Source organism: Pelodiscus sinensis, chromosome 4, assembly GCF_052426305.1.
Source record: "Pelodiscus sinensis isolate ZL-2025 chromosome 4, ASM5242630v1, whole genome shotgun sequence".
NCBI lineage: Eukaryota > Metazoa > Chordata > Testudines > Trionychidae > Pelodiscus > Pelodiscus sinensis.
The window spans coordinates 568,713-583,723 of record NC_143055.1 but is presented as its reverse complement, the minus strand read 5'-3'; the positions used below and the strand labels follow the sequence as shown (position 1 = coordinate 583,723).

Below are 15,011 nucleotides of genomic sequence, written 5' to 3'. Positions count from 1 at the left end.
ACACTGGAAGTTGGTGGCAGAGGAGGGGGGTCACACGTAAGTGGATTGTAATTAGGAGCAGTTTGGATGCCAAGGCTTTTATTTCTCCCATCGGTGCAGAAGTAGTTCTGCATCCCACATCCACAAATTAGCCACTGTCGGGGGGTAGCTCTTTGCAGCCTTCCCCAGATGTCAAGAAATAGTGCCCCGCCCTGGTGGCTGGCTCCCAGGCAGAAGTAGCAGTGACCAGCACAGGCCATCCCCCAGAGACTCGGGGACCAGCCTCAGGCAGATGGTCACCAATGGCCACGGGTCTGTTCAGGAAGAGAAGGGACCCCGGGGAGGGGCCCAGCGCTCCAGCCTAGCGCAGTTCTGCAGCAGCTCACCCGTGCTTCCATTTCCCAGAGTCAGACTCAGGAAAATTGAACTGGCCGTGGCCTGAGGGCTGATGTGAGCCCTGGACTGGCATTCACACACCCCAAACAGCACCGGCCTTCCAGAGCCCTGCTTGTCCGGATCACTCTTCCACAAGCAGAGCCAAAATCTCTACCACTGGCAATGTGCCTTGGCCTGGGAACGGGTGTGCACCTCCGCATGCAGAGCGCCACCGACTGTCCACAGCCAACCTGCTGCAGCAACCTGGGAACGGTGTGTACCTTGGCATGCGGAGTGCCTCCGACTGTCCACAGCCAACCTGCTGCAGCAACCTGGGAACGGTGTGCACCTCGGCATGCGGAGCGCCTCCGACTGTCCACAGCCAACCTGCTGCAGCAACCTGGGAACGGTGTGCACCTCAGCATGCGGAGCACCTCCGACTGTCCACAGCCAACCTGCTACAGCAGTGTGCTCCGACTGTCCACAGCCAACCTGCTGCAGCAACCTGGGAATGGTGTGCACCTCGGCATGCGGAGCACCTCCGACTGTCCACAGCCAACCTGCTACAGCAGTGCGTTCCGACTGTCCACAGCCAACCTGCTACAGCAGTGCGTTCCGACTGTCCACAGCCAACCTGCTGCAGCAACCTGGGAACGGTGTGCACCTCGGCATGCGGAGCGCCTCCGACTGTCCACAGCCAACCTGCTACAGCAGTGCGTTCCGACTGTCCACAGCCAACCTGCTGCAGCAACCTGGGAACGGTGTGCACCTCGGCATGCGGAGCGCCTCCGACTGTCCACAGCCAACCTGCTACAGTAGTGCGTTCCGACTGTCCACAGCCAACCTGCTGCAGCAACCTGGGAACGGTGTGCACCTCGGCATGCGGAGTGCCTCCGACTGTCCACAGCCAACCTGCTGCAGCCGACAGAAACACTCCAGAACATGTCTCTATGGCCAGGCTGTCCCCGAGACGCCATTGGCCATCCTCCAAATGAGGCCGGCAGCCGTACCCACTTCCCCCACTCCTGCTCCCAGATTCTGGACTTACATGTGTGCCAGAGGAGCACCCCACCCTCAACCATCATGCAGTCCCCCTGAAGAGAACCCTGCTCCTAGCCACCACTTCAGCAAGGGCTGCTGACCCTCCCCTGGATGGAGAAGGTGTCTGCTGACTGCACAGTGCCTGACCCTGTAGTGAATCCATCTCAGAATTACCTGTGTGCTTCAGGAGCGCCATTCAGACAGGGGGGACCTGTGCATGCTGTGATTTGGGGGGGGGGTGGACTGCGGAATTGAGACTTCAGCAGTGTTACTGAGCATGCTCAGTACAAGCCAAGCACCAAATGGGAGGGAGCAGAAAACTACTCCATCTGCCCTCCCCCACACACCTCTCTATCCAGGGGCTACCAAGGCACTGGAAAACTTTCTTGGCAGACAGCATGGCAGGTAGCTGACAGGAGCACTGTATCTAATTCCCATACAAAAGAAAGAAAATGAAATCAATATGGGACCCACACAGCTCTAACACTAACATGTCCTGACATCGTGCGGCAAGTCGCTGAAGGGAACCGAGCAGCCTGCACATGTCAGTGTATATTCTCACTGTGTTACTAACTCTGTGGAGACACCGACCCCCTCAGGACTCTTGTGTTCTGGACGGGGAGTGGGGGCTAGTGGGTTACAGCAGGGGGCAGATACACTTCAGCTCTATTTGAACATCAGAATGGCCAGACTGGGTCAGACCAATGGTCCTTCTAGCCCAGGGTCCTGTCTGCCAACGGCGGCCATTGCCAGGCGCTTCAGAAGGAAGAAACGGAAGCGGCAGCCATCATGATCCCTCCCCTGTCGCCCATTCCCAGCTTCTGACAAACAGAAGCCAGACACCATCCCTGCCCATTCTGGCTAGTAGCCACTGATGGACCTGCTGTCCTTGAACTGATTTTGTTCTTATTGGAACCTCGTTATGTTGTGGGTCTTTCCACCACCCCCGGCAAAGAGTTTCACAAGACGACTGTAAAGAAATAAAAGATGACGGACGAAATAATTTGGTTTGTTTGAAGTCTGCTGCCTACACATTGAATTGGGTCAGCTTCTTGTGTTACGTTAGTGAAGGAATAAGTAACATTCCCTTATTCTACTTTTCCACGCCATTCATGATTTTCTAGAGCTCTAACACGTCCCCCCAGCCTTTAGTCATTTCTTTTCCAAGCTGAAAAAGCCTCAGTCTGGTGTTCTCTCCTTCTCTGGAAGCTGTTCCTCACCCCTAATCATTTCTGTTGCCCTTTCTGTACCTTTTCCAATTACAATACATCTTTTTTCAGATGGGGTGGCCAGATCTGCACACAGGATTCAGGATGTGGCACCCCATGACTTTATGTAGAGGCAACATGGCATTTGGTCGTCTTAGCTATTCCTTTCCTAATGACTCCCAATATTTAGATTTTTAGTTTTTAGACTACACTGCACAGAGCAGATATTTTCAGGAAACTTCACACAATCCAGGGAACTACAGACCAGTCAGCCTTTCCTCAGTCCCCAGAAAAATCATGGAGGGGATCCTTAAAGAATCCATGTTGAAGCACTTGGAAGAGGGGAATGTGATCAGGAATAGTCAGCATGGATTCACAAAGGGCAAGTCGTGCCTGACCAATCTGATTAGCTTCTGTGATGAGGTAACTGGCTCTGTGGATGTGATAGACCTTGACTTTAGCAAGGCTTTCGATACGGTCTCCCACAATATTCTTGCCAGCAAGTTAAGTACGGATTAGATCAAAGAACTGTAAGATGCATAGAAAGCTGGCTAGATTGTCAGGCCCAATGGGTAGTGATCAACGGCTTGATGTCAGGTTGGCGGACGGTTTCTAGCAGAGTGCCCTAAGCATCTGTTCTAGGGCCAATTTTGCTCAACATCTTTATTAATGAGCTGGATGAGGGGATGGATTGCACCCTCAGCAAGTTTGTGGGTGACACTAAGCTGGGGGGAGAGGTGGATACGCTGGAGGGCAGGGATAGGGTCCAGAGTGACCTGGACAGATTAGAGGATTGGGCCAAAGAAATCTGATGAGGTTCAACAAGGACAAGTGCAGAGTCCTGCCCATGGGACAGAAGAATCCCAAGCATTGGTACAGGCTGGGGACCGACTGGCTAAGTAGCAGTTCGCAGATAAGGATCTGAGGATTACAGTGGATGAGAAGCTGGATAGGAGTCAACAGTGTGTCCTTGTAGCCAAGAAGACTTAGGGTATGTCTACACTACTCCCCTAGTTCGAACTGGGGGGGTAATGTAGTCATACGGAGTTGCAAATGAAGCCTGGGATTTGAATTTCCCGGGCTTCATTTGCATAAAGCCGGCCGGCGCCATTTTTAAATGCCGGCTAGTTCGGACCCCGTGCTGCATGTAGCCACGCAGCACGGACTAGCTAGTTCAGATTAGGAAGCCTAATCCAAACTAGCTAGTCCGTGCCACGTGTAGCCGTGCGGCACGGGGTCCGAACTAGCCGGTATTTAAAAATGGCGCCGGCCGGCTTTATGCAAATGAAGCCCGGGAAATTCAAATCCCAGGGTTCATTTGCAACTCCGTATGACTACATAACCCCCCCTAGTTTGAACTAGGGGAGTAGTGTAGACATACCCTAATGGCATATTAGGGTGTATTAGGAGGAGCATTGCCAGCAGATCCAGAGAAGTGATTATTCCCTTTATTCGGCTCTGGAGTATTGCATCCAGTTCTGGGCCCCCACTATAGAAACGATGTGGACGCATTGGAGAGGGTCCAGCAGAGGACAACCAAAATGATTAGGGGGCTGGAGCACACGACCTACGAGGAGAGGCTGAGGGATTTGGGCTTATTTAGTCTACAGAAGAGAAGAGCGAGAGGGGATTTGATAGCAACCTTCAATTTCCTGAAGGGGGGTTTCAAAGGGGATGGAGAGAGGCTGTTCTCTGTGGTGACAGATGCAGAACAAGGAGCAATGGTCTCAAGTTGTGGTGGGAGAGGTCTAGGTTGGATATTAGGAAAAACTATTTCCCTAGGCGGGTGGGTAAGCCCTGGAATGGGTTACTTAGGGAGGGGGTGGAATCTCCATCCCTAGAGGTTTTTAAGTCTTGACTTGACAAAGCCCTGGCTGGGTTGATTGAGTTGGGGCTGGTCCTGCTTTGGGCAGGGGGCTGGACTTGATGACTCCTGAGGGCTCTTCCAGCTCTGGGATTCTATGATTCTAAGAACTTTCCACAATGAATCCAAGATCTTTCTTGAGTGGCAACAGCTATTCTTGACCCCATTATTTCTGTATCTATAGCTGGGATTATATTTTTCCATGTGCATCACTTTGCACTTATCAGCACTGAATTCCATCTGCCTTAGTGTTGCCCAGTCACTGGCTGTGTCTAGACTGGCAAGTTTTTCCGCAAAATCATCTGCTTTTGCGGAAAAACTTGCCAGCTGTCTACACTGGCCGCTTGAATTTCTGGAAAAGCACTGAGGATCTCCTGTAAGATTGTCAGTGCTTTTGCGGAAATTCTATTCTGCTCCCGTTCGGGCAAAAGTCTTTTTCCAAAAGACTTTTGCGCAAAAGGGCCAGTGTAGACAGCACAGGACTGTTTTCCGCAAAAAAGCCCTGATGGCGAAAATAGCGATCAGGGCTTTTTTGCGAAAAACCACGTCTAGATTGGCACAGATGCTTTTTTGCAAAAAGTGGTTTTGCAGAAAAGCATCCTGCCAATCTAGACGTGCTTTTCCAAAAATGCTTTTAACGGAAAAGTTTTCCGTTAAAAGCATTTTCGGAAAATCATGCCAGTGTAGACGTAGCCACTGGGTTTTGAGAAATCCCTTTAACTCTTTGCAGTCAGCTTTGGAGAAGTCTTGGTTTACCCATTTTCCAAGAACATTTCTAAGAAGTGTAAGTTTGATCCAAATGCAGAACCCTACAGCACCACACTTGTTCCTTTTCTTCTGCCCCCTATCTTTTACGTGGAGTACCGGCAGTGTTTTCAGGGTGACTGGAATGTCTGGCCTTTTGCATTCTGAGTCACCCACCTCCCTCTTTATAACAAACTCCCAGGCTTAAATGCAAAGCTGCAAGCTCTCAAACTGATGGGACCCTGACCTCTGTTTCCCTGGAGAGATCATATGAGGACTTCCTGTTGTGTCCCCTCCCTCTGGGGCACCTGGCACTGGCCACTGTCGGCCGACAGGGTGCTGGGCTGGACGAGCCTTTGGTCTGGCCCAGCGTGGCCGTTCTCAAACTCTGTGCATTTAAGAGCTGCCTCTGGAGTCAGGACATGGGCTTTAAGCAGACCTCAAGAATGAAATCCAGGAGTTCAAACTTGGGGGGGAACTACTGCGCCCCTCGCTTCCCCAAAATGGCACCCTTGGTGTGCTTCCCTAACCCGTATTCACTCCCGGGAAAGCCAGGTTGCACCGAATGGGGATGAAAAAGCCCTCCATTGTTTTCCAGATGAGTAATTCCCCTTGCTCGGTGTTCCTCGGGGACCGGCGCCAGGCCCTGACACAGACTAGCACGGCAGCAGCCGGTGCCTGGCATCAGGAAACGCTGCACTAGATATTTGTGGCTTCCAGTTATTACCATAGTGTAAATCCTAAAGCAGCACAGTAATCCGTGAGGAAGGTGACCTCTGCATTCCAACCTGCGATGACCTTGGGGGTGGACGTGACGGATTGGGAGCACAGCTCACCACAAGTAAAGCCTGACTCCCGAAAGGCTGTCTGCGCCGTGTCTGGCGCCTGCCTGGCTCACTGCCCGCGCTAGACATGCAGCTCAGGCAGGCCCACTCCCGCAGGGCAGTGCTCTGGACAGGGAACTGCTAGCAGTGCTAGATGGCACAGAGAGGTCACTTGGGGTCACCGTGGCTCCTGCTTCTTCCCAACAAGGCGTTCTGTGCCGGGGCAGGTGGGGGCAGTGGTATGTGGAGAGCCCACGTGACCCCCCCGAGAGAGTTCCCACGCGGTGGCCCCTGGCTGGTGACAATGGCAAGGCGTTCTGTGCCGGGGTGGGCGGGGGCAGTGGTATGTGGAGAGCCCACGTGAGCCTCGAGAGAGTTCCCACGCGGTGGCCCCTGGCTGGTGACAGTGGCAAGGCGTTCTGTGCCGGGGCAGGCGGGGGCAGTGGTATGTGGAGAGCCCACGTGATCCCCCCGAGTGAGTTCCCACGCGGTGGCCCCTGGCTGGTGACAGTGGCAAGGTGTTCTGTGCCGGGGTGGGCGGGGGCAGTGTTATGTGGAGAGCCCACGTGATCCCCCCAAGAGAGTTCCCATGCGGTGGCCTGGCTGGTGACAGTGGCAAGGTGTTCTGTGCCGGGATGGGCGGGGGCAGTGGTATGTGGAGAGCCCACGTGACCCCCCCAAGAGAGTTCCCACGCGGTGGCCTGGCTGGTGACAGTGGCAAGGCGTTCTGTACCGGGGTGGGCGGGGGCAGTGGTATGTGGAGAGTCCACGTGACCCCCCCAAGAGAGTTCCCACGCGGTGGCCCCTGGCTGGTGGCAGTGGCAAGGCGTTCTGTGCCGGGGTGGGCGGGGGCATGGGTATGTGGAGAGCCCACGTGATCCCCCCGAGAGAGTTCCCACGCGGTGGCCCCTGGCTGGTGACAGTGGCAAGGCGTTCTGTGCCGGGGTGGGCGGGGGCAGTGGTATGTGGAGAGCCCACGTGACCCCCCAAGAGAGTTCCCACGCGGTGGCCTGGCTGGTGACAGTGGCAAGGCGTTCTGTGCCGGGGTGGGCGGGGGCATGGGTATGTGGAGAGCCCACGTGACCCCCCCGAGAGAGTTCCCACGCGGTGGCCCCTGGCTGGTGACAGTGGCAAGGCGTTCTGTGCCGGGGTGGGCGGGGGCATGGGTATGTGGAGAGCCCACGTGACCCCCCCAAGAGAGTTCCCACGCGATGGCCTGGCTGGTGACAGTGGCAAGGCGTTCTGTGCCGGGGTGGGCGGGGGCAGTGGTATGTGGAGAGCCCACGTGACCCCCCCGAGAGAGTTCCCACGCGGTGGCCCCTGGCTGGTGACAGTGGCAAGGCGTTCTGTGCCGGGGTGGGCGGGGGCAGTGGTATGTGGAGAGCCCACGTGAGCCACGAGAGAGTTCCCACGCGGTGGCCCCTGGCTGGTGACAGTGGCAAGGCGTTCTGTGCCGGGGCGGGCGGGGGCAGTGGTATGTGGAGAGCCCACGTGACCCCCCCGAGAGAGTTCCCACGCGGTGGCCCCTGGCTGGTGACAGTGGCAAGGCGTTCTGTGCCAGGGTGGGCGGGGGCAGTGGTATGTGGAGAGCCCACGTGACCCCCCCGAGAGAGTTCCCACGCGGTGGCCCCTGGCTGGTGACAGTGGCAAGGCGTTCTGTGCCGGGGCGGGTGGGGGCAGTGGTATGTGGAGAGCCCACGTGACCCCCCCGAGAGAGTTCCCACGTGGTGGCCCCTGGCTGGTGACAGTGGCAAGGCGAGGCCAGTTCTTGCCGCCTGGCTTCTTGTGTCTGGCTAGGCCCGTGGCTCCAGCCTATTTACCGCTGCAGGCCGCATACAGCGTTACCTGCGTGGCCCTGAGGCATCACATGGGCTACCGCTGAGTGCTCCCTGTACTCAGGCCTGCCGGGTAGGCAGCCATGCCCAGCTTCACTGGTCACACAGCCCCACCTGAGCGGCCCCTCCCGCATCTCCAGCTCACCGTGCCGAGGCGGATGGGAGGTGGCCGTGTCCCGCTCTGCTCCTGGCGCAAGGACCCGCAGCAGAAACGCACCTAACCTCAAACCCACGGCTCACCAAGGCTACGACTACAACGTCCCTCTTCCGCAACAGCCTATGCAAATGAAGCGCAGATTAGCATATTGCCGCGCTTCATTTGCATAAGTAATTAGGAGCCGTTTTTGCGCAAGAGCCGTTCAAGCACAACAATGGCTCGTAATTAATTATGCAAATGAAGCATGGCAATATACTAATCCGTGCTTCATTTGCATAGGCCTTTGCAGAAGAGGGAAGCTGTGTGGCTGTAGCCCAAGCGTGAGGAACACCCCGCCCAGCACGTGGCAGGCCCAGAGCCAGGGCGAGACGGACGCACACACGGGTTTCCAGAGGTGCCTCGTGGCTACGCCTACGGAGTCTTGCCACACTCCACGTGTGCCTGGCCAGGGGGGCTGGAATCGCGTGACCACCCCCCCGGGTGCTCCTGCGCCCCCCTCGTTTCTTCCCCCCGGGTGCTCTGGGAGCAGCACTGCGCCCCCCCGACTCTCCTTCCCCCCCGGGTGCTCTGGGAGCAGCACTGCGCCCCCTCAACTCTCCTCCCCCCCGGGTGCTCTGGGAGCTGCACTGCGCACCCCCGACTCTCTTCCCCCCGGGTGCTCTGGGAGCTGCACTGCGTGCCCCCCGACTCTCCTCCCTCCTAGGGTGCTCTGGGAGCTGCACTGCGCACCCCCCGACTCTCCTCCCCCCCCGGGTGCTCTGGGAGCAGCACTGCGCGCCCCCCTGACTCTCCTCCCCCCCGGGTGCTCTGGGAGCTGCACTGCGCACCCCCGACTCTCCTCCCCCCCTGGTGCTCTGGGAGCTGCACTGCGCGCCCCCCTGACTCTCCTCCCCCCCCCCGGGTGCTCTGGGAGCTGCACTGCGCACCCCCGACTCTCCTCCCCCCCGGGTGCTCTGGGAGCAGCACTGCGCGCGCCCCCCTGACTCTCCTCCCCCCCGGGTGCTCTGGGAGCTGCACTGCGCACCCCCGACTCTCCCCCCCCCCCGGGTGCTCTGGGAGCTGCACTGCGCGCCCCCCCCTCCCCCCCGACTCTCCTCCCCCCCCCCGGGTGCTCTGGGAGCTGCACTGCGCCCCCCCGACTCTCCTCCCCCCCCCGGGTGCTCTGGGAGCAGCACTGCGCGCCCCCCTGACTCTCCTCCCCCCCGGGTGCTCTGGGAGCTGCACTGCGCACCCCCGACTCTCCTCCCCCCCGGGTGCTCTGGGAGCAGCACTGCGCCCCCCCGCCCCCCCCTGAGCTGCCTCCTCCCTCCTGGGTGCTCTGGGAGCTGCACTGCGCACCCCCGACTCTCCTCCCCCCCCCGGGTGCTCTGGGAGCTGCACTGCGCACCCCCGCCCCCCCCCCCCCCCTGACTCTCCTCCCCCCCGGGTGCTCTGGGAGCTGCACTGCGCCCCCCTGACTCTCCTCCCCCCCAGGCGCTCTGGGAGCTGCACTGCGCCCCCCCGACTCTCCTCCCCCCCCAGGTGCTCTGGGAGCTGCACTGTGCCCCCCCTTGACTTTCCTCCCCCCCCCCCGGGTGCTCAGGGAGCTGTATTGCGCCTCCCACTCCCGGGTGCTCCTGAAGCCGCACTGCCTCCCTCCCGGTGCTCCAGGACAGCTGGGGAGTGCTTGGCTCGCTGCCCCGCCTCCCTTCCCCTCCCCAGTGCTCCAGGGTGGCGAGGGCATGTTCCCCTCCACATGGGGGGGCGGGGCTGTAGGTGGGACAGGGGCTTGCACCAACCACCCGTGAGATCTCCCTGAGCAGAGGCCAAGGCTGAGACACCTGGGGCAGCGAGCAAGGGGGCAGAGGCCTGGGGTGCGGACAGGGGCTGACCAAGGAACTTTGGTCTTTCCAACATTCCCTCCTCAGAGACGTGGGGGCAGGTTTATTTCACTCGGCATCTCTAATGGCTCCTGCCAGGGGCCACGTCTCCAGGGCCCTGCAAATCCGCGGATTTGGGGATGCAGATACACGCGGCTTCTGTTGGGCGGCTGCGGATAGAAACGTTGCATCCATACAGGGCTCCGCACGTCTCCCCTCCGCACCCCACGGGAGGAGAGGGCAGGCCTGGGGCCTGTCTCCGCAGCTGGGTGCTTCCTGGCGCCAGGCAGGACCACGCCGGGGACTGCAGCACCCAAAGGGGGACTGAGCTGGTGCTGGGCCCCACGGGCCAGACTCGTTCCGTGTGAGGCAGCCTCTCCCCGCTGCCCCTTCCTGCCTGCACCAGGCTCCCCGGGGGGGGGGGGCGGGCGGAGCCTGCGAGGCTGGAGAAGCTCCGCAGAGGGCAGCAGGCAGGAGGCCGGGGATGAGGTCCCAACACTCCAGGCTGGGCACCTCCCAGGCCCTTGGGAACCAGGGAATGGACGGCAGAGCCCGGCAACCTTCTCCCCCAGCCAGGCCCTTGGGGCTCCCGGCACCAGCCTCGTGTGTCCGCCCCGGCTCCCAGCGCTCGTCTCTTCCCCCTCCCCAGGGAGGCCACTAGGGCCTGGCACTGAGCTGGCTCCCTGTCTGCAGCTTTCTGAGCCAGCCCCCACCCTGCCCATCCCACTCAAAACCAGCTCCACGGCGCCACTAACCTCGGTGGGGCTCAGAAACTGGGACCCTAGGACACCTCGCTAGCAGCTTCAGGGTCCCTTTGGCCCCCATCCCCTGGACTCTCCTCCTGGGTTCCTCTGCCCCTCCCCCCGGCTCTCTCCCGACTCCCCTCCCCCCGGTCCCCCTTCCCCGGCTCCCCTGTCCCCGACTCCCCTGTGCCCCGCTCCCCCCCAACTCCCTGTACCCGGTCCCCCGCTCCCCCCGACTCCCCGCACCCGGTCCCCCGCTCCCCCCGACTCCCCGCTCCCCCGTCCCCCGCTCCCCCCCCCCGACTCCCCGCACCCCGGTCCCCCCCGACTCCCCGCCCCCCCCCTCCCCCTGACTCCCCGCACCCGGTCCCCCGCTCCCCCCCCCGACTCCCCTCCCCCCGGTCCCCCCCGACTCCCCGCACCCCCGCTCCCCCCCCCGACTCCCCTCCCCCCCCCGGCTCCCCCCCCCCCTGTGCCCCGCTCCCCCCCAACTCCCTGTACCCGGTCCCCCGCTCCCCCCCCCCCCCCGCACCCCTCCCCCGCACCCCGGCTCCCCCCCCCGCTCCCCCCAACTCCCCGCACCCCCGCTCCCCCTGACTCCCCGCACCCGGTCCCCCGCTCCCCCCCCCGCTCCCCCCAACTCCCCCTCCCCCCGGCTCCCCTGTGCCCCGCTCCCCCCAACTCCCCGCACCCGGTCCCCCGCTCCCCCCTCCCCCGCTCCCCCGCCCCCCCCCCCGCACTCCCCACGCACCTGTGCCCCGCTCCCCCCAACTCCCCGCACCCCGCTCCCCCCCGTCCCCCGCTGCCCCCCCCCCCAACTCCCCGCACCCCGGTCCCCCGCTCCCCCCGACTCCCCGCACCCCGGTCCCCCGCTCCCCCCGACTCCCCTGTCCCCGACTCCCCTGTGACCCGCTCCCCCCATCTCCCCGCACCCCGGTCCCCCGCTCCCCCCGACTCCCCTGTCCCCGACTCCCCTGTGCCCCGCTCCCCCCGACTCCCCCGCTCCCCCTGACTCCCCGCGCCCCTGTCCCCCGCTCTCCCCGCCCGTCCCCCCAACCCCGACTCCCCGCGTCCCTGTTCCTGGCTCCCCCCCCGACTCCCCGCGCCCTTGTCCCCCGCTCCCCCCGGCTCCCCCCTCCCCCCGTCCCCCGCCCCTCCCCCCCGCTCTCCCCGCCCCTGTCCCCCGCTCCCCCCGGCTCCCGTCCCCCGCTCCCCCCCGCTCTCCCCGCCCCTGTCCCCCGCTCCCCCCGGCTCCCCGCTCCGTCTGCCGGCCCCTCACCTGGCCCTTCGGCGGAGCGGGCGGCGGCGCAGGCTCGGGACCGGCAGGCGCTGCCGGGCTGCACTGGCGGCCGGGCCGGAGCAGGAGCCGGGACGCAGGCCGCCGAGCGATGGAGCAGGCGGGCCGGGGGCCGGGCGCGTGCGGAGGAGGCAGGGGCGGGCCCGGCAGTCGGAGCCGGGTGGCCGCCCACGGGGAGGGGAGCTGGGGAGGCCGCGGGGTCTCGGCCCGGGGCTGGCAAAGCCCCAGGCACTAAAGGCCGGGGGGCCGAAGCGGAGCCAGCAGAGCCCGGGCGGGCAGCAGCGCTCCCTCGGGGCGGGGATTCGCCTCCTCTCGGGGTCTCCCGGCGGGCAGCGGGAGCGGGGCCACTGGCCCTGGATTCCCAGGGGCTGCAGCAGCTGGGGTCTGTGCCGCGGGCTGGCCTGGAGAAGAGCCCGGCCCAGCTGGGGCTTGTGTGTGGTGACCGCGCCTCCCCCCGGCCCTTGGCCCTCCAGGCTGGGGCAGTGTCTGCTCGCAGCCAGGGCCAGGCAGCCTGGCGCTGGGGGAGTTTGACCCAGAGGTGGCCTGTCCTGGGCCCGGCTGCTCTGGGTGTGGCTGCAGCCCCAATAAAGGCCCCTTGGCACGGGAAAAGGCACCAAACATGCTGAGGGGTTTGGGGCGGGCCCCTGCCAAGAGATTTAAAGTCGGGGGCTTTTCAGCCTAGAAAAGAGGAGACTAAGCGGAGCCGTGAGCAGGGGCCTGGGCCTGGTGCACTTCACCCCGTCCCTGGGGCCACCAGCTTGGAGCCCCTCCTCCGGCTCCTGCAGCTGAGGCTCTGGCTGCCCCTCTCCCCTCCTCATCCGTGGCCCCACAAAGCCGTGAGACGCCTCGTCAGCCTCCAGGCCCTGGGAAAGCCGCCATCTCGGAGACCAGGGGGAGGATGCTGGACAAGGGGTGCTCAGTGCTGCTCCCTAGGGTCCCGGGTCCGGGTCCATTCCTCTGGGCAGCGGGCGCCGTGTCCCCGTCCCCTTCCCTCGTTTACACTGAGGCCCCGCCCCCGCCCCGCTTTTCATCCTTTGTCCCCCGGCATCTGTGGAGTCGGGCCCAGTGGCGCCGCCGTAGGCTGGGGAAGGGCTTGCGCCCCCGATTCCATAGTGCCTGCGGGTAGGGGCCGCCGGGCTGGGAGCTGTGTCCCGCTGGCAGGGCGAAGGGGCCTTGCACAACGGCGGCTGGGAGGTGATCAGCCCATGAACGTGGAGAGAAGGGGCTTGTGCCAAAGCGGCGAGGGGAGCCAGGGCAGGGGCCGGGATCCAGAGCTTTGAGCCAGGCCATGGAGCAGTGTGGGGCAGGACGGCCTTTGGTTTCCGGGGGGGAGAGGAGACCATCTCCCTCATGCCCTGAGCCCCTCCCTCAGCCTGCCGGCAAGCACATTTCTTGTGCGAGCCATTGGCTGGAGCCCCCCAGTCGCTGCCCTGGTGCAGCTTGAGTCAGGCAGCTCCAGCAGCCCCCTGCCCGGTGGTGGGGCTGTGACATCACCAGGGAGTGGCCATGCTGCTTGGCGGGCTGGCCCGTCTCCCCGAGAGCTGGAGCAGCAAGCGCCCCGCGTCCCCATCCCCAGCTGAGCGCTCTCTGGCTGTGTGGAGGCAGCAGCTACGTGGAAATCCAGTCACGGGGCTGAGGGGGCAGCCAGCGTGGTCACCCGGCCACCGCCGGCCACTGCTGGAACAGCCGTTTGCACACGACTCCCTGGCCAGCTCGGCCGCGTTAGACGTGTCGGCCTGTCGCTGCTTCCGAGTCCCGGTGTCTCTGTCGCTGGACTCTCTGGGGAGGGGAGGAGGCTCTTCCCTGCCGGCGAGCCCCTTCTCAAGGGTGCCAGCGGGCTGCTCCTCGGGCCAGAGCCAGGGCTCTGCTCCGTGCTGACCAGAGGGGAGAGCGTCAGTCTCTCCTGCCCCGGGGCTGGCGGGCAGGAGGGGAGTGTGCCAGGCGCAGGCGGCCCATTTTCCGCGTGTGGCACGCTCCCAGTTTGCCCTACGTCCCGTGTTCACAGCCCCTGGCGCACACCAGGCGTCTGCATCCACAGCCGAGCCATGGGCGGGATCCAGCCGCTCGTGTGATCGTTCCACGCTCGGCAGGCAAGTCCAGCCGGCCGGATACGGATCCCTCGGGTGGCTAATGGCCCGTGTGCTCTGCCGGACTCTCTGCCGCTTGCCTAGCAAGGCCCTGCAGGGTCTTTGGGCAGGGCAGCCGTGGGCCAGCTAAGGACGCAGCTCCCCGCTGCACTTCCAGTGTTATGCAAATGGCTGGATTTGTATTCAGGACTGTTTAGCTGAGTCCTTGGCGTGTTCTCCCGTGTCCTTGGACGCCCCGCTGCTGCTGGGGTGAGGTGCTCCGCAGAACAAGCTCTACATGGGCAGGGCAAGGCCCCCAGGGCCCTGCCCCCCACCACTTGGCCCCTGAGCTCCGTGCCCGGGGCCCAGTGCCTGCCGGTGCCCTCCTGCATCCCGTGCACTTCACCAGAGTCCCAGGGAGCCTGCAGCGCTGGGATCGGGTTAGAAATGCTCCATCCCCCACCCCTGCCAGCCTGGGGCTAGCGGGGGCGAAAGGTGGGCCCCTTTCTCTCCGAGAGGCCCAGCTCATGCTCCGTCCAGCGTCCCTTCCTGTCCGCCAGGGCGCTGTCGTGGCTGCTCTGTTTCCTCGTGTGGGCAGGGGTGGGTGAGGAGTCAGCTCTGCGGTGCTCTCAGGGCAGCATGAAAACGGAGTCGGGCCACGGATTGCCTCGTGGGCGTCGCTGACTGGCATCCCTGGGAGAGCCGGGGCTCGTTTCCAAGACACCCCGGGGGTAGGTCGGCTGGGAGTGCAGGGTTCTGCCAATTCCTGGCAGAGAGAACTGTTCACGGCAGCGTGGGCAGCTGGGACTGCGCTGGCCGTGGGGAAAGGAGTTCTGGGGAGCTAGTGCTCTGCAGGCAAAAGGCTCAGTAGCTCGCTGGCCAGGTCCCAAGCCAGCCGGGGCCAGAATCTCTCAGACCTCGCAGACTGGGGCCTGTGACAGCTCTGGGGGTACCTTGTTCCCCACTGCTTCTTGTGGGAGAGAGCTGGGAGTAAAACCTGGGCCATGGAACTGCTGAGC

At 63.0% G+C, this 15,011-nt stretch overlaps 2 protein-coding genes across 7 annotated transcripts in view; one reads left to right on the top strand and one right to left on the bottom strand.

Annotated features, from left to right (window-relative positions):
* The window catches only part of LOC142825635 (uncharacterized), a 66,868-nt gene extending 54,613 nt beyond the window's left edge, over positions 1 to 12,255 (bottom strand). Inside the window, exon 1 of the mRNA XM_075917671.2 lies at positions 11,909 to 12,255. The gene's annotated coding sequence lies outside the window, so the exon portion shown is untranslated. The remainder of the gene's footprint in view (positions 1 to 11,908) is intronic.
* Positions 1 to 15,011, top strand: part of LOC102455798 (dedicator of cytokinesis protein 2-like) — a 427,487-nt gene that overhangs the window by 283,175 nt on the left and 129,301 nt on the right. The window lies entirely within an intron of this gene.